Below are 26,924 nucleotides of genomic sequence, written 5' to 3' on the forward strand. Positions count from 1 at the left end.
GTTAGTCTGTATTCGCAAAAAGAAAAGGAGTACTTGTGGCACCTTAGAGACTAACCAATTTATTAGAGCATAAGCTTTCGTGAGCTACAGCTATCACCAGCAGGAGAGTGAATTTGTGGGGGGGGGTGGAGGGTGAGAAAACCTGGATTTGTGCTGGAAATGGCCCACCTGATGATCACTTTAGATATGCTATTACCAGCAGGACAGTGGGGTGGGAGGAGGTATTGGTTCATATTCTCTGTGTATATATAAAGTCTGCTGCAGTATCCACGATATGCATCTGATGAAGTGAGCTGTAGCTCACGAAAGCTTATGCTCTAATAAATTGGTTAGTCTCTAAGGTGCCACAAGTACTCCTTTTCTTTTGTCTAACTAGTGAAGCAAATAAATCATAGATGAAAACACCATGGGCATAAAAACAACGAAGAGCTAACTCCATTCCTGATGGAACATCACTGATGTAAATGGATTTACATTAGGGATGAGGCTGGCCTGTTACCTTTACAAGATTTGTTAGCACCCTCGACAGCTAGTGCTTTGCACAAAATATTATTAATTTAACCCAGCAATTTAATTTGAGTCCATGCTACCACAGAAAACCTGAACAACAATCCTGAACAACAACAACAAAATGTGTGTTTAAGTTTGGGCTGGTGCAGTGGGGGAGCATCTGGAAACTAGAGATGAGCAAACTTCTAAAGTTTCCAATGGTCTGTTTGGCTAAACATCCAAAAGGAAGCTCTTGAGCTAGTATGATTTTACAAAAAAACTGGTTCACTCGTATCCCAAAAGGCAGCAGACCACTCAACAGTCCAGTATTATACGTACACCCTCTCTCTTTTAGAAGGCAGGAACATCTTTATGGTCTCCTGTTCAAGGGCTAATGAATGTCACCATGCTCACATGAAACATTTCCAGTAAATTACTCTTAAATACCATGGGAATACTCTGTTTATTATTTTAAAAAGGTGAGCTCCTGGAACTTCAGAAAGAAAGAATTCCTCCTGCATAAGCCTTCTTTCACCTCCAGAAACACCTTCAGTCCTTGGCAACTCATGTGTGATTCCATCTGCTCCAAATCCAGTTTTGTGAGGGCAAATTATTCGCTACACTTGTTTAAAAGAAAATGATTGTGCTGCCCCAAAATAATATGTATATGTAAGTAAGTCACCTAACTCCCAACTCTATCCATGTTGTACATAGCTACATAGTTACCCAATTGAGTATGGTTCCTTTTAATAAAGTTACAGTACTGGAAGGAACTGAGTCAACACAGCAGCTTGTGGCTGAGGTGAAAGGTGTGAACAAAGGCTGTTCAAAGAAGGCTGTGGATAGAAGTCTCCCAGAAACTTTGGCATTCACTCACAGAAATGTGCTGAAACTTTGGTCACGTGTAATTTTGAAAAAAGAGCCTGAAAGAGAGAGATGTGAGCAGAACAGAGATAGATCTGAACGCTCACTCCAGATCCAATCGCACTCCAACTGCACCCACTGTGCCAGAACCACATACAAGAGAGGTACATAGGCACTGCTACTTTCCATCATCCCTGGGCTACAAATCACACAAAGGGAAAGGGAGGCAGCAGTAAGAGTGCTAGGTGCTATGTCCTTATCCTGGGAGCAGGCCCTTTCAAGGAAGTCAGGGACTAGCCTACCTGTGACTGGCTCCGCCAAGGAGAACGAGACAACCCAGAGCCAACTGTGAAGAGTTAATTACCTAGGTGGCCGGGTGGGAGTTAATTAGTTAAGGAACACCTGGGCCTTATAAAGGGTTATGAGGGCTCAGAGAGGAAGCCCCAGAACACAGGGAGGAATCTCCTAAGGAGAGGGACATCTGGTTAGAGAGCTCACCAGAAAAGGGGACCTCTGAAATGAGCGAGCAACAATTTTTACCCAAGCTCCCCACATCTTCAGCACAGTTCTGTGTACAAACTATACAATCCGGTGCTAAATAATGATAATAATAAATAATAATAATAATGTGTGTATAATAGACTCTCCAAGGTATATTAAAGCACTATGGAAACCTTGTGTATGGAATTATAAGATTTTTGTAATTTTTCTTAATTTGGGGAATTTTCTTGGAACTACAGCTAGAGATATAGATCAAGATTTGATAAAGTGACCAGTTAATTTTGGCTGTCCCACATGAGACAGTTCAAAGGGACCTGATCATCAGAGGATAGTTGCTCAGCATTTTTGAAATGCAAGTTGGTGTAGCAAGTTGGGCACCCAACAATGTGTGGCATTCACAGTCTTTGGTTTTTTGTTTTTTTAATCTTTGCCACATGAAGTATTTGCTGTGTAGAGACTTAAAATCCTGAACCACATTTACCCACACTAATACACCTGGAAGAAACAGAATTATTTAACTTTCACTTGCATCAGCAGTCTGCCAGTAAATATTTGGCAAGGGTTATGAAGCAGGTTATTGTAGATGCAATTCTGAAGCTAAGAAATGTAGCTCTTTCCATCTATTTTTCCTCACGCTGACTTCAGTGAGGCATAAAACATACTGATCTTTAGATGTGGAAGTTACACTACATCCAAACCCACAAGTCTTGTTTTACAAAGTATGACAGAACTTCAACTTTTGTTTGTTGATTGTTAGTGGGAAACCATTATACTTAATTCCTGGTGAAATACCTTGTCCTCAAAAGACCACTGCTCGAAAACATTATGTGCCATGATCTATCCACAAAGGAATTAACATAGCACGATATGAACGCTACATACATCTGGGAGAAGATATATGAAAGGTAACATGATTTTAAATGTCAGCAGCAAAGCCAAGGATTCTAAAACTTCAAACCAGAGGCTGAATCTGGACTGAACTTTCCTGGGTGAAGTAATAAAAATAATTGGCTTTCCATGCCTCATATTATCCATGATCTTGAATCCATCTCTGTTGAATAATGATCAGCATTGGTGTGAAATGCCCATGAATAGATAGATGAAAGAGAAAACGGAAGTGAAGTTCAATGTTAGAGAAAATAATAATAATAGTAACAACTGTTTAACAACTATGATAATATTTAGCTAACATAGCATTTTGCATCTGTAGATCTCAAACAGCTTTATACAGCAGAGATTAAGTACCATCTCAATTTAACAGACGGGAAAACTGAGAAATAGTGAGATAAAGGGAAAAAGGGAGATAAAGGTCATATAGCAGGTTATTGGCAAAGCTGTAAATATGACCCAGGGTTCTTAACTGTAACTGCATTGTCCTAGCTGCTAGACCACAGAGAGCAAAAAAATAGCTTATTAGTATATTAGTTAAAAACAATCACCCCTATATTTCCATCCATTTGGGTCTTCCTGATTAATCCAATAACTACTAGTAGCAATGTACAGATTTGAGCAACAGAAATTCAATGTTGCATTGCCTCTCATCTTGCCTTTGAAAGGACACTTGTACTTTTCTGTGGCTTTGTCCTGCTTCCTGCAACATCAGACCCCAGGGTGCAAAAAAGTCCCAAATTAAAATTTGTGCCAGGTAAATCATATTTTTTTACCTGGCACTGTAAATGTATCATCAGACAAGATAGGAATGAATGATGTTCACCCACTTGAAAAATTAAAATGCTGACTTATTTTTTTCATGGGCTGGTATCCGCAAAGGTGACTAATAGAAACCCACTGCGGCAGTTACTAGCTATTGTCAAAGTGCATAAATATTGATTTGGTGCATCAAAAGCCTCAACAACCATGAAACTGGACTAGGATCAGTCCCACTTGCAAGAATTTGATCCATCTGCTGAGCACCTTAGCCTTCTTGGAAACAAGAAACAAGAGAGACAACATACTCACTACTAGTCCAACACCTAGTCTGCTAAACACATAAGAACATTTGGCTTTGATACTTGTCCCATATGAAATAACCAAATGCTGCAATAGCAGCAGAAGATGCAACTGAAAGCGCCCAAAAGGAATGCATGCTCAACAATGCTATAAATTGCACGCCTGTGTAGAATCTCATAATAAAAAGGTCTGTAGTTTGGAATTCTAATCAAAGGGTTTGGAAAACAGGCAAGCCCTTGGGCCCCATTGCCTTTGTGACTGATGAACTGTCACTGCTGGAATAAAGCAAAAGGGAGGACGCTCCGTTTGTTCTTCTACTAAATGGGGATGATGTTTACCTAACTCACAGGGGGGTTGTGAGCTTAATTAATATTTGTAAAGCACATTGACTACCGATAGTAGTCATGAACTATTGCTGTAGGATGTGGTGATATTTCAATTACGCACCACACACCGATACAGGCTGCTTCAGACTAGGATATGGTAACCAACTATTCAGATACTCCACTCTAATGATCGGTTTCAGACCCACAGATCCAGACACCCTCATTTTTCCAGTGAATGCAAAATGTGAATCTGTGAATCAGCAGTTATTTCAAAACGTAATAGTCAGCCAGCATCCAGCCACACTCCAGTTCACCTCCCCACTCAGTCTTGCAAGGTTCTGACCAAGCCAGAAATTTCACCACTGAAATAGCAAACCTAAATAATGAAGGGGGAGAGGGGCATCTGAGTAGATATTAGATCTCAACCATAAGTTTTTTTCCTTTTTAAAACCTCTCCCCACTTCCACTCAGATTGACTTTAATATCTTTGAAATATCAAAGCAGAGAGGATCTCTGAAACATGTGAGGGGAGACACTCGGTAACTTCCATGTTATTTTTTTCTTTATTTTTCATGTACAATGTGATTCTTTTTAACAAAGGTGATACCCGGAGCAGGGGAGAAGCCAGGTAAGAGTGGGTGCCTTGAAATTAAAATCCCTGACAGGACACAACACTACAATTAAGTAAGTTAACAAACACAACTGCATTTAGAGAAGCAATAAGAAAACGTATCTTATCCTTGAGTGAGAGGAACATCAGAGAGGTTAAAGTAAAAACCACAAACTAACACTTTCCTGCTAAGGAAAAGTCTTTGCAACTCATCAGCCTTGCCTGCATGCTTACTAGCCTCCTATTTGTTCAGCTTTCCCCCTCCTTGCAGTCATTGTAATATTTATACTATTTGGTCAGAATAAACCCCTGCATGGCATTTTGAGTGCAAGATCAGTCCATGAACCAGACTCTCTGTAGAGGGGTGCCAAGATTATTTGCTTTCCCATTACCTTTTAACCTTCACAATACGAATGCTCCCCCAGATCTCTCTTTTCCCCATTCTGTTGGTTTTAAGGAAGAATGAAGGGAAACACTCTCATACCCTCGCTCATGTCCCTTTGGGTCAGCCTTGATAGTCATGTTTTGACTCAACAGCTTTTAGGGAGAAAAAAAAGCAGCACTGACAAGAAATTTGTGACTTCCTAGCCAGGTTGTTTTGGAAGGAAATGTGCTCTGCCCTTTCGGGAAGGGGAAATTGCTTTGTAAGTCTAGACCGAGCCCTTCCCCTTCCATGTCTATTTCAATTCATTGAAGACAAAAAACAAAAGGAAGGTGGAGAACTGAAAGGACCATTGAGCAGAGTTTCCAAGCTCAAAACAGAATTATATGCAGGTTTAAAGAGTGCTTTGGCAGCCCAAACACTGATGAAGCATCAACCAGGGAGAGGGGAGGAGAGACAGGGAGAATGAAAAGACTATGAAATTAGAATGGAATCTAGGACAGGGATTGTGGTAGCATCTGCTAGTCAAAGTGGAAAAGGAGAGAGGCAAAAAGGCAGCACAGGTGGCAGGCAGGCAGGCAGTCTGGCTATAATATCAGACTTGTTTGCCTTTACAACACTACAAAGAACGCAACACCAGAAGTGAATGTCTAGAACTGCACAGGTCATGGAGAAAATGTAAACAAGGTACCAGCAAATTCAGTGCATTTTGAAGGCAATATTACTGATGAATACCCAACAGCTAAAGATGTGGTAAAGAATAAAGACATGATGACACCAAGCAGCTGTCAGATAGGATCAGAACAGCAGGAAACTTGAAACAATTAATCAGGTGAAATTAGATGCATTTTAAGAGAAGCCCAGAGGGGCCAGATGAGTTAAGATGTGGGAGAGACCACAGAGAGCATCTTGACAGTTGCACTGAGGCCCAGAAAGAATTAAAACAAGGGCCCAAAAGGAGTGGCCTGAGACAGTAGCACAACTGGTGACTAAAAATGCAGCACAGGTTGAAAGTGTGTTCCAATGCAAGAAGCAAGCTTGGAGCAGCAGCAAAGATAAAAGTGTGAGGGAAAATCAGGAAATCTAGAGGAGCCTAGTGGAGAGCAGACAGCGAACTGATGTGGCCCCAAGAGATTTAAAGCGAGGTTTAGGATAATGTCAGAAGAATTTGAGTCAAAGCAGGGAGGGAAGCATATTGACAGGGGGTTTTGACCCAATTGAGAGACAGGGAGAGTGACCATTTAAATTGAACTAATTTGTAGAGAGTCATTGACCCTCACAAACTCCTGTTTTATTTACTGTTTATTTTTATGTTTAGGCGGAAAACATGGTTTTCTGTGTTTTGCTTTTATTTTAATTTTTTATTGGGGGGGTTTTGGGTGTGTGGAGGAGGTGAATGGAGTACAAAGTTTGACTCTTGTGAAGATCTTGATCATTTTCATATTTAATACTTTGAGTTTACTTTATGGACATAGAGGTAGCTGGCACTGTGATATTTTTCATATGGGAAAACAAATGTGGGCCTAGAAAGCAGCAGTGCTGTGAGCTGAACACAGCCAATGACTCAGGGTCAAAGTTCAACCAGAGCCCTAAGTCTAAGAGAGGTTTTTTTCTTACTGGGAAGCAAACTAATATACATGATTGGACTCTCACATTTCTGGTCTCTCCATTAATAACAAATAAAAACAAACAAACCAGTAATGATCTTGCAAAACCCTTAGCCTTGTGCTTTTAGCCAATAGCACATTTCTTAGTTGTGTGTGCGAGTAAGAGAGAAAATCTGGCAGCACATCATTTAAGAATTCATAGGGAGAACTGTTGCAAATGCCAGCTAATATAGCATATTTCTTATCCTGAGGTTGCACTGGGCTACAGCCCAGTTTCCTTAAGTCCCAAATTAAGAAAGAAAAAAAAACAAAACATTTTTTTCTTGACTAAGTGCCAAAAATGATATTTTCCCTCCTTACGCAAATTTCTCTGGACTAGAGATGGAATTGATACCTCTGAGTCATCATCTTCTTTCCCTGAATCAGAACATCATGCAGATGATGTAGTGTTTTCAGCACTGACACTTTAAGTGGCCTGGCTCTCTTCCCTTCTAAATCACAGAGTCAGGTTCGGGAGGTCAGTTTTATAAACAAGGTTAGGAAATTGCTATTAAGTTGGTCAATTCCAGTAATCAGCATCAAGGTAATGACAGTCACTCACTCACATTTCCCTTCAACAGACCAGAAATTGTTGATCAGCTAAATCTGTCCCAAGAAGTGTTTGATTCAGCACAAGTAAATGCAATTAGGTCGCAGTTATTTTTTTCTTAAAGCTGGAAACTACACCTGCATATATAAAATCATTTAAACTAGACACACCCCTCTAGCTTTAACATTTGGAGACACCTCTAAGCCTATTACAGGTTTTAAGGAATATATTTGGAAAGTAAATAATGCATGTGCTAACTTTCTTGTTAGCCAGACTGGCAAGATAATGAATTCTATCTATCAGGTGCTACCTGTCAATTATAGCCCTCATGTTGTTTACCGCATACCTGTGATTTACTGTAGGAAAAATATTGATTTCCCTAATGATCATACAAAATTCTGCTGAATTTCATATAACATTACTGTGGGGACTAGTAAATCAAAACACATAAAAGTAGCCTTCTTGCTTATCTTAGCCATCCGCAAAGTTTCATACAGCAAAAAATTATTTGATGTCATGTCAAATGGCAAATATGCTTCCCTGAAGCAGCCAGCTATTTAAATATGTACACTGTACTACCCTAATACATAACACCTAATTAAGCAATTTGAGAACTCCAACTGGCAGGCACAACACTGGCATACTGTACTTACAGAGCAGAGTATGGAAAAGAGCTAAAAATGAAGATGTGGCATGCTGCTTGCTGCTCTTGGTATTTCTAGGTTGCCCATCACAGTGTAACTAATGCTGCTGCTTCAGAGACCAATAATGGTATCGTAATGCCAGCTTGCGGATAGAGGCCCTTTACCATGTTCAATAGCAGAATGAAGACATCACCTATAAAAAAAATTAAAAGCAATGGTTATTTAACACCCCTAGACACACCGCTTTCTTCTGTACTGTGGTTTGTCTCCACCCCACTCCCTCAAAGTCTCAGACAACAGACTGCTGGAGCAGTAAACACTTCAGTTTCATCCCAGTCAGCATCAGGTGGCACTTTTCTCAGCCATTTGAAGGACATTTACTCAAGGAGGGAAGCAGACAGAAAATGGCTAACTTGCTTTATCAAAATGAGTCTATTTCCACAGGCACTTTAACTACAGGGGATGGGGGAAAAGCAGTTTTTCTGCCCCGTGTTCACTCAGCATGAGACAGTAAAAGGCAGTGAAGATGAGTCATCTCTATGCGCAAACTGAAGGACTACTGGATACAAAGCAGAAAAGATTTAAAAAAGAAAGCCTGTGTAAAACACTAAGGGATCCTGGCGACAAACTGTGAAAATGGAGCTTGAATCCTTTCCTTAGATGACACTGTTCCACGTTAGCAGTTTTAAAATATATATCTATATATCAGGTTAAAATGTTTTCATTTTTAGCTTTTACCTATTTATATAATATGCCAAAAGCAGAAAATAGATGTGACAGCATATCAAGACTTATATCTGTTGCTGCTGTACATGGGAATTATCATAAGTAATTATTTAAATAGTTTCATTATGTATTATGCATAGCTTATTTCCCCCCTCCCCCCATACACAACTTTAACTAACTATATCATGGGTCCAAAAATAGTTCTGCACTATTGACTGGATTAAAACAGGCAAAAGATCACTGTGCATACTCTACTTAGAAATGAGATCAAAGAACCTAATTCCCTACTGCCAACACACACACTTTGATAACATTCAGGCGACATTTTTTAAATTTATAAAAACAGGAGCTATTTATATTCTATACATGAGCACGGAATATAACCTTGCACACTGCAAGCTTTTGCAGCTCACACACATTCTGATGTCACTAGCAAAATATTTGGAGAGATAGCTGCTAAGTTTTGATCTAGATTCAATCTTCTTTAAAGCTCAGCATGTGTTCAGATATAGGTGTCTGAGCTGGATCATTAAACTTTGGCTAGTGGCCAAGTTCAGATCTGGGTCCGAACTTCTGCAAAGTTCAGGTGTTTTTGTTTCACTCTCATCTCTAACATAAGTAAATAAGAGTGAGACTAAAACACTCAGTACTTACTCAGCTCTTTACAAACATTAACTAATTAATAACATTTATAGAAAATAATGTTAAATTATTTAGGACTTGAGTCTGCACTTATTGTAGTCAACTGGAGTTTTGCACTGACTTCAGTGGGAGCAAGAGAAGACCAACAGTCTATCATTATAGAAGAGAAGATGCATGAGCTATGATTATTTTATACATTGTTACAGAAAATGTCATGTTCAGCACTCACGGCAAGGTGCTTAGCCCCCAGCATGCAAGCTGTATAGTGGTTCTGTGTATATGGATCACTGAACGAGTAGATATTTAAATATTTGTTGCTTTTCTTTTAATTCGGGTTCTCGTGCGATTAAAAAAATTGTCGTGATTAATCGCGCAATTTAAAAAATGTATCCTGATTAACCATACGATTAATCATGCTATTAAATAATCAAATACCATTTGTTTAAATATTTGCGGATGTTTTCTACATTTTCAAATATATTGATTTCAATTACAACACAGAACACAAAGTGTACTGTGCTCACTTTATTTTTATTTTATTACAAACATTTACACTGTAAAAAACAAAAGAAATAGTATTTTTCAATTCACCTAATACAAGTACTGTATTGCAGTCTCTTTATCATGAAAGTTGAACTTACAAATATAGAATTATGTACAAAAAAAAAACTGCATTCAAAAACAAAACAATATCAAACTTTAGAGCCTACAAGTCCATTCAGTCTTACTTCTTGTTCAGCCAGTCGCTCAGACAAACAAGTTTATTTACATTTGCAGGAGATAATGCTGCCCACTTCCTGTTTACAATGTCACCGGAAAGTGAGAAGAGGCATTCACATGGCACTGTTGTAGCCAGCGTTGCAAGGTATTTGTGTGCCAGATGCGCTAAAGATTCATATGTCCCTTCATGCTTCAACCACCATTCCAGAGGACATGCGTCCATGCTGATAACGGGTTCTGCTTGATAATGATCCAAAGCAGAATGGACCAATGCATGTTCATTTTCATAATCTGAGTCAGATGCCACCAACAGAAGGATGATTTTCTTTTTTGGTGGCTTGGGTTCTGTAGTTTCCACATCTGCGTGTTGCTCTTTTAAGACTTCTGAAAGCAATTCCCACCTCGTCCCTCTCAGATTTTGGAAGGCACTTCAGATTCTTACACCTTGGGTGGAGTGCTGTAGCTATCTTTAGAAATCTCACATTGGTATCTTCTTTGCATTTTGTCAAATCTGCAGTGAGAGTATTCTGAAAATGAATAAGTCATCGTCCGAGACTGCTATAACATGAAATATATGGCAGAATGTGAGTAAAACAGAGAAGGAGACATACAATTCTCCCCCAAGAAGTTCGGTGACAAATTATTTAACACATTTTTTTTAATGAGTGTCATCAGCATTGAAGCATGTCCTCTGGAATGGTGGCCAAATCATGAAGGGGCATATGAATGTTTAGCATATCTGGCACGTAAATACCTTGCAATGCTGGCTATAAAAGTGCCATGTGAATGCCTATTCTCACTTTCAGGTGACATTGTAAGTAAGAAGCGGGCAGCATATCTCCTATGAATGTAAACAAACTTGCTTATCTTAGTGATTGGCTGAACAAGAAGTAGGATTGAGTGGACTTGTAGGCGCTAAAGTTTTACATTGTTTTGTTTTTGATTGCAGTTATGTAACCAAAAAAAATCTACATTTGTAAGTTACACTTTCACAATAAAGAGATTGCACTACAGTACTTGTATGAGGTGAACTGAAAAATACCATTTCTTTTGTCTATCGTTTTTGCAGTGCAAATATTTGTACACTTTGTATTCTGTGTTGTCATTGAAATCAATATATTTGAAAATGTAGAAAACATCCAAAAATATTCAATAAATTTCAATTGACATTCTATTGTTTAACAGTGTGATTAAAACTTTGATTAATCACAATTAACTTTTTTAACCACAATTCATTTTTTTGAGTTAATCACATGAGTTTTATCGGTAGAATAGATGGAGACATTTGTATGTGTTAATTGATATTATACATTAGGAAATAAGGGCACAGAAATTACATATGTTCTCGAATAAAAATGTTAAAATTAAAATTCAGTCTTTGATTCTTTAAAATACCAACTCTTTGTTTATATTGTCACAAAAAGCAATCAATAAAACACAGCCTTGTACAGTTATGTCTATTAAGGCAGTGGCTCTCAAAGCTGGTCCGCCGCTTGTTCAAGGAAAGCCCCTGGTGGGCCAGACCGGTTTGTTTACCTGCCGTGTCCACAGGTTTTGCCGATCGTGGCTCCCACTGGCCGTGGTTCGCCGCTCCAAGCCAATGGGGGCTGCGGGAAGCGTGGCCAGCACATCCCTTGGCCCGTGCCGCTTCCCGCAGCCCCCGTTGGCCTGGAGCGGCGAACCGCGGCCACTGGGAGCCGCAATTGGCCAAACCTGCGAACATGGCAGGTAAACAAACAGGTCCAGCCCTCCAGGGGCTTTCTCTGAACAAGCAGCGGACCGGTTTTGAGAACCACTGTATTAAGGTATATCTACACTGTAATTAAAAACCTGTGGCTGGCCTGCACCAGCTGACTCAGGCTCACAGGGCTTGGGCGGCAGGGCTGTTTAACTGCAGTGTAGACATTCAGGATCAGGCTGGAGCTTGGGCTATAGGACCCTGCAGGGTGGGAGGGTCTCACAGTTCAGGCTGCAGCCCGAGCCAGAACCTCTGCACCGCAATTAAATAGCCCCTGAGCCTGAGCTTGGGTCAGCTGGCATGGGCCAACTGCAGGGTCTAACTGCAGTGTAGACATACCCTTAAAGTCAAGAGATCTTTTTTGTGGTCACTATTCTTTCTTCTGTTCTCTTTCTCACAAATAAGTTACACTGTTATAAGAACACTTTATTAACAGGTTTCAGAGTAACAGCCGTGTTAGTCTGTATTCGCAAAAAGAAAAGGAGTACTTGTGGCACCTTAGAGACTAACCAATTTCTTTGAGCATAAGCTTTCGTAAGCTACAGCTCACTTCATCGGATGCATACTGTATTATTATGCTCAAATAAATTGGTTAGTCTCTAAGGTGCCACAAGTACTCCTTTTCTTTTTACTTTATTAACAAATATTTCATTTCATTTCAAATACACTGATGTCAACAATACAAACCCAAATCTGAACAAGCCACTAGGGTTTCTTTGAGGAACCCAGCGCTGATGATGCTTGAGACCTTGAGTTTAGAAGACTTTACAGAATGCCCCACAATTATATGGGACATTACTTTGTTTGGTAAGTTATGTTTTTACACAAGAGGGATTGGTTCAACTCTTCCTGCATTGATTGAACAGCAGTTGTATTTGAGACTCAAGCAAAAAGGATAACATACAATAAATAGTCAACACAAAAAGTTCCTGTTTCTCCTGGGAAACTCTACAAGTTTAATGGAATTCCAGGTTACACTCAGCTTGGAAAGTGGCATGGGTCTGTATTTCAGGAAAAGCAACTTCTCTGAAAGCTTCTAAAGAACTTTAATACTTCAATGTCCTTATTCAGCAAAGCACTTACATTCATGCTTACCTTCAAGCACACTAGTAGTAATCCCTTCTCTACTGTGCAAAGAATTTAAGCAAGTGCTTAACTTTAAACACATGCTTAAGTTATTTTGCTGAATCAGAGTTTTAAAGAGGTAGGTAAAGGGGCCTCTGAAAGAACAAATATCTAGGAGTCAGCCAAAATTGTTTGTTGACTGCAAAAATCTGAGTTCATAATAGGCCATGCCTGCTGGTGACCAGCTCTGATAAGGTACAGCAGTCAGCTGCTTTTTTTGGTACAGTACAATGTACTATTCACAGTACCCTTCTCTTATTCATTGGGAAAAAACAAATCCTGCAATTCAGGTTGCTGCCTTCCCTTAATGTATTAGTTTCTATATATCTGGCTATTAAGCAAAACAAATTTTAAAAAACCTTCATTTTAGAGTCATCTATAACCTTATACTAAAATGATTTACTTAAGAGAGAAGGTTTATGGCGGAAGAATATATGAGGCAATAAATGTCTTACAGCTCGTTAAACACGGAAGCAAAGCTGAGGCCTTTGATAATTGTAAAAGCAGTTTCCAGGGATGATATTCTAACGTCCTCTTTATTCTAACATTCTCATAACACAACAGGATTAGAAAAATATAGACATCCTCATTGTTTCCTTCTTGTTGTTTCACCTTTTGGAGTTGCATGGATTCCATTTGGAACCATCATTTCCTTATGACTTTCTGCTAATGCGGATATGGACAATTTGTGGCTTGGATAAGTAAGTAACCGAGCAAGGCTAGGTTTTAAAAGTGCAGATTTGTTTGATGTCAAGTGAGTAAATAACTGAGCAAAAGAGTGTCCTGAGTGGAAAAACTTGTGATGTGATTGGAGACTAAATTTCCCAAAATAGGAGCCTAAATATTTCCTGCAACATATGTCCTTTGAAAAGTTAACAGATCAGTTTCAGACATGATGCAAGCGTGTGCAAATCATCTTACTTCAAAGAAGTTGCAGCCATGTACACTGGATATGAACTTAGTAGTAAATATTCAATTACCCAATTTCATGCATGTAAACGCAACGCTGTCGGCAATAAGATGCCTACTGAGGAAAAAAATTGGTCTGGTAAGTCCAATAAGTACTTCAGTGCACTTTCTGAAGAGAGTGATAGATTCTTCTAGGCTGTGATTGGGTGAAATTCTTCTCTTGTCATACAATGCTGGATTATAGCCATTTAGATAAAATGAAGGAATGTAGCATATAGGTTGAAAATACTGCAAGAATATACTCTCTTGGGTTATTTCACAGAATCTCCAATTTAAAATAAAGTACCCACAAAGTGAAAAGCAATGACATATAGGAAATCATAGTTGACATGAGATGTCAAAACACTAAGATGACAGAGTTTGTATTTTGTCTTTTTGGAGAAAGGGTTAGTTTTTAAGTAAGTAGTGGACATTTAGCATCCTGGGGACATTCATCATCACATTATAACTATTTGGAGGCAGCTAAAATTTGGGACTGAAACCCGTTGTTAGCATCACTTTAGTCCAATTTTTAAATCACATTCCCTGTTCTGCTACTGTGTTTAGCACCATATTACGTTTTAGAGAAATCATGTGGCTTTCTGGATTCTTTGACCATTGTGCATTGTCCCATAAATTATATTTAAGAATGTAAAGAGGTCCTGCATTTTTGTTACCACAACATTTAGATTTCTACTTTCTGAGTCAAACGAATTTTGGGAGGCTGACCTTAAACCAAGTCTGAAAGCTTGTTGTTTTCTCACTCCACAACCAATATCCCAATTGGAACATTAATAATGACTCTTCTCCCATAAATCTCAGCTATTCCCTTCCCATTTACTTGCGTTTCTGTGAACAAATTGTTGCTTCAAAGCAAAAAGCTGCATCCTGCATAGCTAATCAGCATAACCTCTGTCCTTTAAACCTACACCTCCCACCAAAAAAAAAAAATATAGTCTTCACAATACTCCTACACAATGACTGCAATTATTTAACCACAGAAGATTTTTCTTCTTCCTTTTTTTTAAAGTTACTGAGGGAAGGTCTATGTTTTCACACACATTTTCAACTAGTACTAAGTAAATTATTGCTTTTAAAAAAGAATTGCAAAGGTACAAAATATTTAGGGCTTGGGAAAAGTGAAAACAGATCAGGCAATGTGAAAGTAGTTCATTATGAAGTGATACTGGTTGCTCCGGAGTTTATGTTGAAACTAGCTCTACATTACAATTTTCAACACTCCCTGCAACTTTCTAAAAACTGTGCATGCTACATCTCATTCTCATCAACCACAATTTTTCTACCACATTTGGAAGTGGCTGGCTCTTCTCTTCCTCTCCACCTTTTAGAGGGGTCTCTTCCTTCCCCCGCTTCCCATCATGAGAAAGGTGTGTTAATAGTGGAAGACTTTTTTCTCCCTTGATTGCAAGGAACTGGCCACACAGACACTGTCTGCTTTATTCATTTTTACAGACTAGTTTCTTTCATGAGGAATCCAGGGGCTTAAGTTCTGACTCTGAACACATGTCCATCTAAGTGCATGGGAATATGTCCCCATAAGTCACAAACATATGGTTCTAATGATACTAGAAAGCAGAACTGGCCATAGCATTTTAGAATGGGCTTGCAAAACAATTTTCCTTCCTCCCCCACTCATTCTTTTATTATAGTGTTGACAACTCTAAATTTTAATGCAAATCTCATTATTTTTGATTAACTTGAAGCCTCAGCTCCTGGAGACAAATGCTTATGTAAGAATTTCATGATTTTTAAGCCAGTCTCGTGATTGTTTGACCATTTGAGGTTGGCAATACCATAATATTATTTGTATTGTCCTAATTTATTCCTGTCCAGCATGATCATACCATTTTGATGCAGAGGGATGACCAAGGATTTGGGGGAGGACTAGTGAGAAGATTGTTTGAGATACACCCTAAATTTAACCCACTCATTTTACATAATGTGTATGGGGAGATCTCTTTATGCGTACCTAGTCTCCTACTGCCGAAGAACGCTGCTGCTTGTTTCTACTTCTGCGGGTCTCTATTTGTTGACATTTTCACAGCTACTGTGCCTTTCCGAGGAATAGGGCTAGTTTTTTTTATTATTATTGTAAATGAAAGCAGAGATTCTCCTTTACATTTTCAAGGGCTGTACAGACCCTTATAACAGCTCTCTTGGCAGTAACACTTTAAAGATACAACAAAAGACTAGGAAATAAAACGGGGTTTTATTTTAAAAGATGGAATTAAAAAGAGTAAAATGTTGGGCTGAAAACATCCAGATAGTGACTATTTAATCTTTATAAGCCTATGGCTTCTTTCCAGGACCTGTACACAAAGTAAATTGATATCACAGAAAGAAAAATATCCAGCAACAAAACAAATTAAGACATTCCCCCTGAAGGGACAGTGCAGAAAATCTTTTCCATTAATTTAAGAGGGAATAATCAAAAACAAAACGACAGACTCATTTCTAATGTGTCACCATATCAAGACACAACAATTACACATGGAGGTGGCAATGGCTTATATCAGTGTACGTATGTTTTGAATATGCTGTAGTGGGGCCCACACGAAAGTGTAGCTCAGTGACTTCATGATAATGATCTCACCCTGCTGAATGAGATCACACGGCTATAGTGTAATTGTGGTCAGCACTGGCACATGTATATGAATAAAAGGTCCTGTAGAACTCTCAACTCATGTGAGCTAGTTGCATTTACTAACTCATAAGAGGGCAGGCAATGCAAATACAAGGAACAAAACAGGATAAAAAATGGCATTGGTTGAGGCATGTTAGGGCCTCATCCTGTAAACCCTTACCATTCTCACGTGAGTAGTCTCACTGAGGGTCACTGAGATGCATATAGATTCCTGGTTCTGTGTATAACCATGAATGCCTTAAGAGTTACTTCAAAATGGCCATTTTCTGAAGGCTAAAATTTGCCAACATGCTTCACAGAAGAGAAATAATATGACAAGCAGCAACACCACAAGCATAAATTTTCCCACATCCTGCCTGCATCTGTCCGTGAAGTGGCCCCTACAAGGCACAAGGTGGGTGGTGTAAGGAAAAGTAAAGCATGGGGCAACAACAGTCCAGCTCTTCTGTGAATTGAGAGTTTCGGTCTCTGGCACCTTTCGTGCACATTAAATTCCCCCACAGCAGATTTTAAAATAACAAATGTTTGGCTAAAATAACCTCTCAGGGGCTGGGTGTAATTTGATTGTTGCATGTTTCCTAAATGAAGGTCTAGTATTTCAGAGTATTTATAGAAAGCTAAATTAATCTTAAATGTATTTTGCACTGAGATTATAGACCTAGCACATATAGAGCATTTTATAAATACTGTCAGGCTTCAGGAGCAGTCATAGTAAAAAGTTGCCCAAAACTTAAAACTATTTGACATTACGGCACATTGCCCACAGCCCCCATAGGTGGAAGGAAGGAGGGAGGGAGAAAGGAGGGGCAGGCGTCTGACAAACTATTTACCAGTATGTGCATACTATTGCCGAACTGCTTTGGTTTTCAGGCCACACACACTGTTTCCCCTTATTAACCAAACTCAGCAATCTGAAGGAGATAGACAGTTAGAGCAAGAAGAGGAGGAAGAAATATTTTTAAATGCATGAATTTGAAATATTACTCATGCTTTCTCTCTTACTTCAATTACGAGCCCTTCAGCCATCCTTACACCATAGCCAATAATACAAAATTAGCAACATTCACAACAAAGAAACCAGACTTCTTTACAGACGCTCTAAATGTTATTTCTTTCTTCTGTGTTTGGAAGGCAGTACACAAAGGCTGCATGGCACTCCCCACTGTGCTCAGTCCACAGCGCATGCCAAGCAATGAATGCCTTTTTAGTGTGCATGGGTGTGCATACTGGAGGAGAGGTTGAGTTCTCTCACTGTAAACCGTTCACAAGGAATGAATGGCTTGTGTGCGCACCATGAAGGTGTCCAGCCGAAACAGCATGACTGAAAATTAATGTTTTAGGATGGCTAAAGGCCACAGTGTTATGAAGTCACCTAAGAGCCACCTGCAGAACTAGTAAATAAGGGACTTGACGCAAGCTGGAAGAAGTTGCTTCTGCCAAAGGAAGGAAAAATGTGTGTTTTGAAAAAAAAAAAAATTCTCTCTGACCCTGGTCTCCCTTTGCTCTCCTATTCTCCTCTATAAACATACACCCAAAGGGACTCCAGCTAGAAGAGAGGATGGTGAAGAAGGGGAGAATAAGAATAGGACAAAATAGCAGAGCAAAGGTAAATGTCAATTTAAAAATTCCCCAATTAAAATAGAGAAAGAAAGCAACGTACAGGTTTATTCCTGAATTACAGACCTCCACTCTGTGTACATCTAATGTGTACAGGTTTTTGTTTTTGGATTTTTTTTAAAACACCCTCTTAGTTCTGGCTTTGTTCACACAAAATTCCTTTGAATGGGCTTACTGAAATATGGTGCAAAGAAATAAAAAAACAGCCAAAGACCTACAATCTTCTGTACCTGTTATACTCATGTCCTCTATCATTCTGGGACCCAGCAAGTGGTTTTCATAGACATTGCAGAACAGCAGCAACAAGATTTCCTTCGATGAAATGTTTGAACCACACCATTTTCCATTCACAGCTTACAGGCCATTCACCACAACTCTGCCATGCAAATCTTGTGCCCCTCTTTGAGTTCTTCCCTCTCCTCTAACCCACCATCCACTTCTCCCTAACGCCAGTTTGGGAATGCTTGCAAAATACAAAAGGAGAACATGGGGCAAATGCCAGCGTGTGACCTCTGTCTGTACTTAGCCACTCATGATATGTGAATCAGGTTTGTTGCATGCAGGTTTCCATGGTAATGTGACTACACAGCAAGCAGAGGAGTTACATAGTTTTTTAGCAGTGTTACAAGAAACAACAGAGCTATGCTTAAGACGACACCTAAATAGTTCCTATCACCACAGATCTCTACAGATATAACTGAAGGGCTCTTTTCCACATTATTCTCCTTCTTATTTTTCTTTTCTTTTCTAAATAACCTGTCCTTTTTTTTGATAAATGAAAGGCATTTTTCTAAGGGAGTCTGTGATGGAAATAGCTATCAAGAAGAATGCTTATATATAGGAGGGAGAGAAAGTGATCCATTATATATAGTCAAGCAGTACACCTAATGACCCCTTTAACTTCTTCTGTTGAGGGCATTTCTTGAGTTTTACTGTGGACTATAAAGCAGTGAGCTGTAATTCCTGACCGGTTTCTAAAGCCCAATAAAAAAAGGCACTCAACTAGGCACACTACAGAAACACCGCATATTTTTATAGACCAATTTTTAAAAATTCCAAACTTTAAAAGCTAAGCACTAGGTACCCTGAAGGCTATTAAATAAAAATTAAATTTTGAAAAGTCAGTTGATTTAGTGTTTATTTTTTGTCTTTTCCCATTTTTCAGAGAAGAGGGTTTTCTTTCATTCCATGTACTGTTTAACAGGTAGTTTAATATCCTTAGATATTAAAACTTTCACCAGGTGTGAACTGTCCCACATCTAAATTCTTTTTAAACAGAATTTCAGGACACCCTTCTGTTCAATCATTTTCCTGTCCTCAGCCTCTTATCTCGTCACCAACCTCCATGATTCAGGAGCAATGATGATCCACTGCCTCAGATGGACAGTTCTGTTCCTTGCTCTGCACATTTCTAGTAGACATGAGCAGTGCTGATGAGAAGAAGAGTAAATGCTGCTAGGCAAGAGATGCATGATTTCTCCTAAGCTGTGGAGGTGGGTGAAAGTATAGCTTTTTGAGATTTCCATGCACATTTTTGAGCAAAAAATTTGTTTTTTCAAGTTTGTGTGTGCCTCAGTACAAAAAGTTACCAGTTTCCCGACATTTTTTCCTGAAATAGATATCTCAAGCTGTGCAAAGTCATGTGAAATAAATTGGCGAAAATTTTTTACAACTCATGAAAAAACCTGACTAACTTTGCCCTGAGCTACTCACAAGTGTAGAGGAGCCTATAACAATACGTATTACTGATAAGTACCTGAACAGAGCAACCTGCTCAACTGTGCAGCCAATAAAACATTTAGCAGAGTATAACTGCTCAGGAAAGCAGTATCTTCTCCCCGTAAACTTCTTGCATCAAATAGTAACATAATCTGATGAGCCATAACTGACATGATTGCAACGAAGTATCTCAAATGACGCCACATGATCTATTTTAGCAATGTGGAAAGATGCGCTCTCTCCCAACTTCACAAATATCCTTAAATGAAATGTAATGTGAACAATTCAGGAAATGCCTTTACAAGTCAGCATGCATAATATCAAGATGAAAAAAAATCAGGACTAAAAATTATTTGCTGCTCATCATAAAAGATGTGTGATGGACTGTTTTCTTATCGCTAGTAATCCATGCATGCTGATAATTTACAACTAATTCAGCTTGGCAAGCTACCACTAATGAAAAGAGAGAAAAGACATGACTTGATTATAAATGAAAGAAAAGAGAAGTCTGAATATACTATATAAACCCTAGCAACTACAGAAAATATGAAATCTGATGCTGTATCAACTTTCAAAAGGTGTGTGTGCAGTTTCCCAAAAGCGTTTTCTCACCCTTCCACATAATGTATAAAAGAACACACCAAAACCCCTGATAAACATTCCCACTGGGGGTGGGGGTGGGGGTCTGGGAGGGGGAATAAACCACACACACTTTCCATATATTTTGCTAATCCTATACAATATTCACAGGAAAGCAAAAGCAGCATTAAAAAAAAAAATCACTCCAAGTTAAGCATGCATGGCTTTAGAAAGTGACTTCTCATGTGTAAGAGAAAGGGGCATTCTGTTACTATGGAATCCAATCCAATTCATCCTATGTTATGGGAATTGGCTCAGCTCAGAGATCATGCTACTTGTCCACAGCTAACAAATTGAAAGCCACATAGCCGCTATACTAAACTTGGCTTACTCCAGGGCTGTGGAAGAAAGGATAAAAGCATCAGAAGACATAATGTTACTGTGTTTTTAAATGAGAAATCATCTGAGCAAGCCACTGTCTGGGAGGAGGGATTTATTTGGATAAATTATACTGATTAAATAGGGCACGTGCCAAAAGCAATGTGACTGTGGAAACACAATGTTACTAAACTGTTTGGATAGTCCACAGTTAACACCAAAACTTTGTGTGGTGTCAGAAAAATTGGCATCTTAGAAAAGGTAATATTTTACCTGCCCCAGGAAAAGTGATTGCTTTTTAAAAAAAATTTGCAGTCCCTCATGGTACAATGCAGCACAGGGTATATTCTAGTCCCACATGATGTGACACAAAAATTCTTTACTCAAGAGATTCAGTCAGCAGAAAGACCATTAATGTAATACCAGAGGTTTACATTCTGTATGGCTCCCATAATTTTCTGTCTCCACTCTCCACCTTATTCAGCTTCTCTGCAACTTTTAAATTCCACTCTGAGTAAATAACACCATGGGGGAGATGGGAGCCAGAGCCTCTATGGCTGCTGTGCCCAGCACTTCCTGATCATCAGAAGGGTGAAACAGATAATCAAACACTTTTGCTGCTGCTAGAGATGAGTTATGTGCAGGTGCAAAAGGGATAACAGTGCTGTGGCTTGAGGAATTCTACATGGGAAGGAAGAGACAAACAATTGATCTCTCCTCTCTTTCCAGCTCCACCTCTCACAACGGGCTGTAACCAGGGTGAGGGGAATGACACAAAGTGTGTGTGTGCAGGGGAGAAAAATGGAGCAGAAAAATTATGGGAAAAGTGGTAGGGGGCACAAATATGCGTGTTCAGTCCAGATGCTAAAATGCCTAGTTACAGTTCTGCCTCGCAATGTTGTCAGTTTCAGCCTTCTGTATGGGGAAGTGCCATAAACTGCAGCAGCAGCAACAGGAGGTAGGAAAGATAGGAAAGTAAAGAACATCCCCAAAATAGCAGGGGATAGAAACCCAAGTAAAAATAGAAAGAGAAGAAAATAAGTGAATAGGTTAACACTGTTCCATTATTGACTGGTTGTGGTTGAGTCCACTGAGCATATGTTTTGCCAAATGACATTTCAATATGCTTTTTGCACATAAAGCTTTACTGGCTGTTATCACTTTCAACCAGTTCACAAGCACACAACAAAACAGCACTGTTTTTAACACTTAAAGGAAAAGGGGGGGAAATGGGCAGTCTAAGAAATGCTTACTCATCCTGGGTTGTGAAAAGTAGACTCCAAGAGATTAATGAGGGTGAAGACTGCACTTGAGTTAATTGGTTCAGTAGGCAAAAGAAACTCACAGAACCATTCGACTGCAATTTTGGAAACTGCCCCTGCTGCCATTAAAAAAGAAAGGAGGAGATTTTCCCCAAAAGACAATTCACGTTGCAAAATATTTCAGTTCCACTCAGTCATGATTATCTATACCTCTCCTGCATGAAAGAAATTAAAAAGAAAGGGAGGGTTGGGAAGAGGGGCTGAAGTCAGCATCTCCTGAAATGTGTGTTACATACTGACACATGAGCTACACAATGGGGAGATACCTTTTTAGTGCTACCCTCACATATACACAGGGCTCCTACTGGAGACAGCTAGAGTCACCTAGTCACACAAGAACAGAATATGGCTTTTAGCACAGATGTGTCTAAAAGCATCTATACACATTACAATGTCCACATGGACTTCAGATACACAGGAAGGAATGTTCAAAATATAGAGGTAAATTTCAAAATTAAAGAGCACAATTTTGGCACACAAGCTATGAGTAACAAGCTACCAGTAACCTGGACTCTTCCAAGATTTTCCCAGTTCTCTGCAACTACTACAGCTTGTCATGTCTGTGACCAAGATTACTTTTGTCTTTATTAAACAATAACAAAATACTTTTTTTTAATATTTGGTCTACGAATGCTTCCAGTAACATCCCCCCTCACAGTCTTCTCCCTACACCCCAGGCAAAAAAGAAAAGGAGAAAAAGAAAACCCAGATCACGAAGTAAAACTGTTCTTCTGAAACTTGGAATTTGCGGACATTGTTGAGAGATTGGGAGCGATGCTCATTTTTCACATTTCCAGCCTGGAGTTCTATACTGGTACTCTCACTGGCTGCATCACTCTTGCAGAAAGGAGAAGGCATTCCCAGGTTCTCAATTCAAAAACTCTATTTGTCCCCTGTGAAAGAGCTGGATTCTCCCTTTAAAATCCATCAAGCACTACTGTGCTCTCAATGCACACGGCTAAAACAGACGCCCAACAATAAGCCCAGAAGCACACGCTATGAGTTCTTCATACATTTTAATTACAATTTACACAAAATGAAAAAGACAAGTTAACAAACTCAGTTCATAAAAATTTAATCGCAAATTGCATTTTTATACTGAAAAGCAGAGGACGGAAGCCTTCAGCCAGCAGATCAGAAAAACATATTACAAATAAAAGTAACCTGCACTCCCCAGTTGGGAGGAAATAGAGAGAAGGAGTATGGGACTGCACAGTGACAGAGATTTTGTAAGAGTGTTTCTCATTAAGCTGGTCCCTCTGTACCAGAACTGCAGACTCTAAAGGTCTTATCCCATGCGCTGTTTCAAGACCACTAACCAAATGTGTGTGATTCAGCAGAAACAGGAAGCAGAACAAAACTATTTCAAAAAGCGACACTGGAGTGGGAGACAACAGTTGCCACCTCCAGACATTGAGAGATTGCATTATGCTGAGGGATCTGTGGCCACCCATGTTTAGTGCAGATAAGTAAGAACATGCTCTGCTCTGACCAATCAGAGGCCTACTACTGCAGCTGCACATCCAAAGCACTGGGTGGCCCTTCATTTCAGCAGCTCTAAACCGTTTTAAATTGAAAACATGATTGCAGAGATCTGGGGTGGTACTCTGAACGGAACAGAAAGATTAAAAAGGAACGGGGGGTTAATTCCCTGCCAGCCTCTCTGAATCATCCACCGGGTGATAGGGAATCCTGTGCAAAGCTCAAGTTAATTTTATTGTAGTACCTTATGCCACTTCACTGCACACTCATGATGATCAGCAATGAAAGTAATAAAGGAAATTGTGCCCTATAGGTCCCTGTAACAGCATGAAAATTACTCCACTATTTAGTCTCCTTTGCATGGACTGTTTTTACAGTGTAATTAGTGCTACTTGATTAAATATGTTATCAAATTCAGTACAAAATGAACGACAAATGTCATAGCTTTACAATGCCATTACTGCAGTAAGGATTTCATCTGTCTTCCTGACTCCATCTTTAAACACCATGTCCATAGCTGCACCTTGCATTTCACCTGTCACTTGGAGGCTAGTGCACCTCTAATTCCATGTATTAAAATTTACTTCTGCATATAAAAGTACATGACTCAGTCTGTGATTAACAGGGGATTTTTTTTAAAAAGGGGGTGAAAGGTAAATTATAAAAGTTACTTCCAGAACAATATCATTTGCAAGTTAGAACCCTTCAGTTAAAAAGAAATCCACTAGGTTCTAATTTATTAATGAATAGCTGCTGTCTTTGTAATTTTGCAGTACTTATTCCATTACTGTCTGACACTTCCTATTGTCACTGCTTGAATTTTTAAACACTTCCGCATGACTAGTGCTAATCTCTACATCTTGTGGAGGGCTGGTAATAAAAGGAGAGAGATGCACAGGTGTGTAAGAGTGATTTTATCTAAACATGTAATAAAGCCCACTAGATAATATAAAAAATTCCCCCCTCAACTTCACCATCTCTTCTCCCCCAACCCCCAGGTTTTAAAAAGAAAACAGATATTCAAACACAGTATAGAAAACTTCATTTTCTTTATTTTGGAGAGCATCTAGACTGATACCTAACTCTTTAGAGGAAAAAGAGAGAATGATTCTTTCTCCAAGAACAAAGAGCGTTGGTGCAAAGAAGTGACACTTCCACCTGAAAAAGAATATTTTGTAGCGAATAGAAAGTTTGGTATCTTGACCTGCTTTCAAAAAATCTTGTATAACTGGAATGACAAGCTATTGTGAACATCAGCTTTGAAGAATGCAATCTCCAAAAACAAGCTCTGATTTACACAAGAATCTATATACAGGTACCTGGACAACCTTTTATTTGTCTATTCAAGAACATTTCAACATCCCTGTTAAAACTCTGATTCTCTGCAAACTAATTTCAACAGATACGTACAAAAAAAGTATGCTTCTGAATGCAGGGTTTAAGGCTTTTTTTAAAAAAAATTCACATTTTATTTTATTGTCGCAGTACCCATATAGAAATATACATTGCAACATATATGTTATTTGGTTTCCATACCAAAGTATCAAATGATCACATAGCAATGTTCCATTCATCTTCTTTAGAAACAGAAGAGGTGGGATATTTCTAGATCTTTCTAAATCCTTTGCAGAGTAATGAATTAAATATTTTGGTATTACAGTTATGGTATAGGCAAAAGGTGCTATTCTGGTCTCAGCAAAAGCTACCATGCGGTCTAGATCCTGTTACATGTTGAGAGAGGGAATATAGCTGAGCATCCAGTGTTCCTTTCCTCCACTTAAGATGGCATGCAATGTAAACTACCACTTAAGATAGAGACAGATACCATAATGACTGGCATTTTAAAAGATAGATTAGATAAGACCTTATTATAACATCTCACTAAAGCAATAAGGCTTTTTTGTTAGCGTGTGTTGGAGGCTCAATTCTAACAGCAATTTCATCACGTTGTGGATCATTTTCACCTGGGGTAGAGCTGATTTGCACTATGCCACCAGCACAATGCATTTCTAAAGCTGCCACAGCCATCCCAAGAAGGATTACCCCAGCGTAGGGGCTCCTCCATTGCAGTACAGCCAGATCTGTATTGCCTCCTGCGTCATTCCCCATCTCTGCATCCCGTGTAAGGAATATGAGGAGGCAGCCGGGGAAGAGGACATATGGCCAGGGCTTCCCTGAACCCCAGCAATCCCTAGCTGGGCAGCTAGTGTAATTTAGAGCAGACTGATCAGCGCAGCCAACAGTCATTCCATAATGAGGACTTAAAGCCACCTTTGCAAACCTACCACCCCTCCTCCCAACCACCCCACATCGCCCGAATTTCCCCAGATTTCACTGTGTGTTCCTAGAGCTCAAAAGAAATCTTGTTTTTATCTATGAGGAAGCAATGTTTTTATCTATGAGGAAGAGAACAAAGCATTCCTGCAGTCAGAAATTGTGTGCCTATTTGAACTTGTCACATCATACATCGCCATATACCCTACATATTCTAAAGTTAAATTAGTCCATTGCATAAGACACTAGAAAGCAGTGTAGGTGTGTGGCCAACTCTGCTAGGTACATTGCCATGCAACTGCGTGTTACATGAGATGCTTGAGGCAATCCAATCACAGGCAAAGAGTAGTCAAATAGAGTTGAAATTTTTATCTCATCAGCCACCACTGCTCACCAGGGGTTCGTCACTATATTGAGAGATTTCCTAAGCAGAAGACTTTGACTTATAAGGTTTTTAGGAATCTGAAAGTAGTTCCAGTTTTGCTCTTTTTTTTTTTCTGTCCTAAATTTTCATAATCATTGTTCTATTTTCAGTTAATATGGGGTCAGGATCCTTGGCTGCTGTTAACCTTGCATGTCTGTCTATCGCAACAGATATCCTGTAGAGCACCTGCATTATAATCGCTCTGTTTTAAACAGAATGACTGAAAAGAGTCAGCAGTAATCATCATTCTTAATAAGTCGAAGACATACCAAGAGAGCTCACTGATGTCTGAAAGTGCTGACAGACTTGCACGGGACTCCTACATCAAAAGGAATAGTTAATACAGCTGGCTGAAAGACATTACATATGGCTCCCAGTGTGATAATTTAAGAGTGATCCTGTGGCAAAAACAGTTCATAAGGGCTCTGAAGGATTCATTTTTATATTGCTTTCACAGCATCCAAAACCCCACCAAACCACATGAATGGGTCCAGATAACACCTAGCCCTATTGCCACATAGCGTAAGTGGATCGTCTAAACGTTCTGCACAAGCCTAACGACACAGCTTGTAACCCAGAACTGCCCAACCTTTCCACACCGTA

General features: G+C 39.3%; 1 protein-coding gene across 12 annotated transcripts in view; it reads right to left on the bottom strand.

The window, feature by feature from the left end:
• LOC144930211 (uncharacterized) overlaps nt 1-26,924 on the bottom strand; it is a 778,762-nt gene that overhangs the window by 517,989 nt on the left and 233,849 nt on the right. For 10 of the 12 annotated variants that reach the window (XR_013635332.1, XR_013635331.1, XR_013635328.1 and 7 more), the window contains one exon: nt 7,972-8,155. The exons of the other annotated variants lie outside the window; for them this stretch is intronic. The gene's annotated coding sequence lies outside the window, so the exon portion shown is untranslated. The remainder of the gene's footprint in view (nt 1-7,971; nt 8,156-26,924) is intronic. 12 annotated transcript variants of the gene reach the window in all.

Source organism: Lepidochelys kempii, chromosome 2 (genome assembly GCF_965140285.1).
Source record: "Lepidochelys kempii isolate rLepKem1 chromosome 2, rLepKem1.hap1, whole genome shotgun sequence".
NCBI classification, from domain to species: domain Eukaryota; kingdom Metazoa; phylum Chordata; order Testudines; family Cheloniidae; genus Lepidochelys; species Lepidochelys kempii.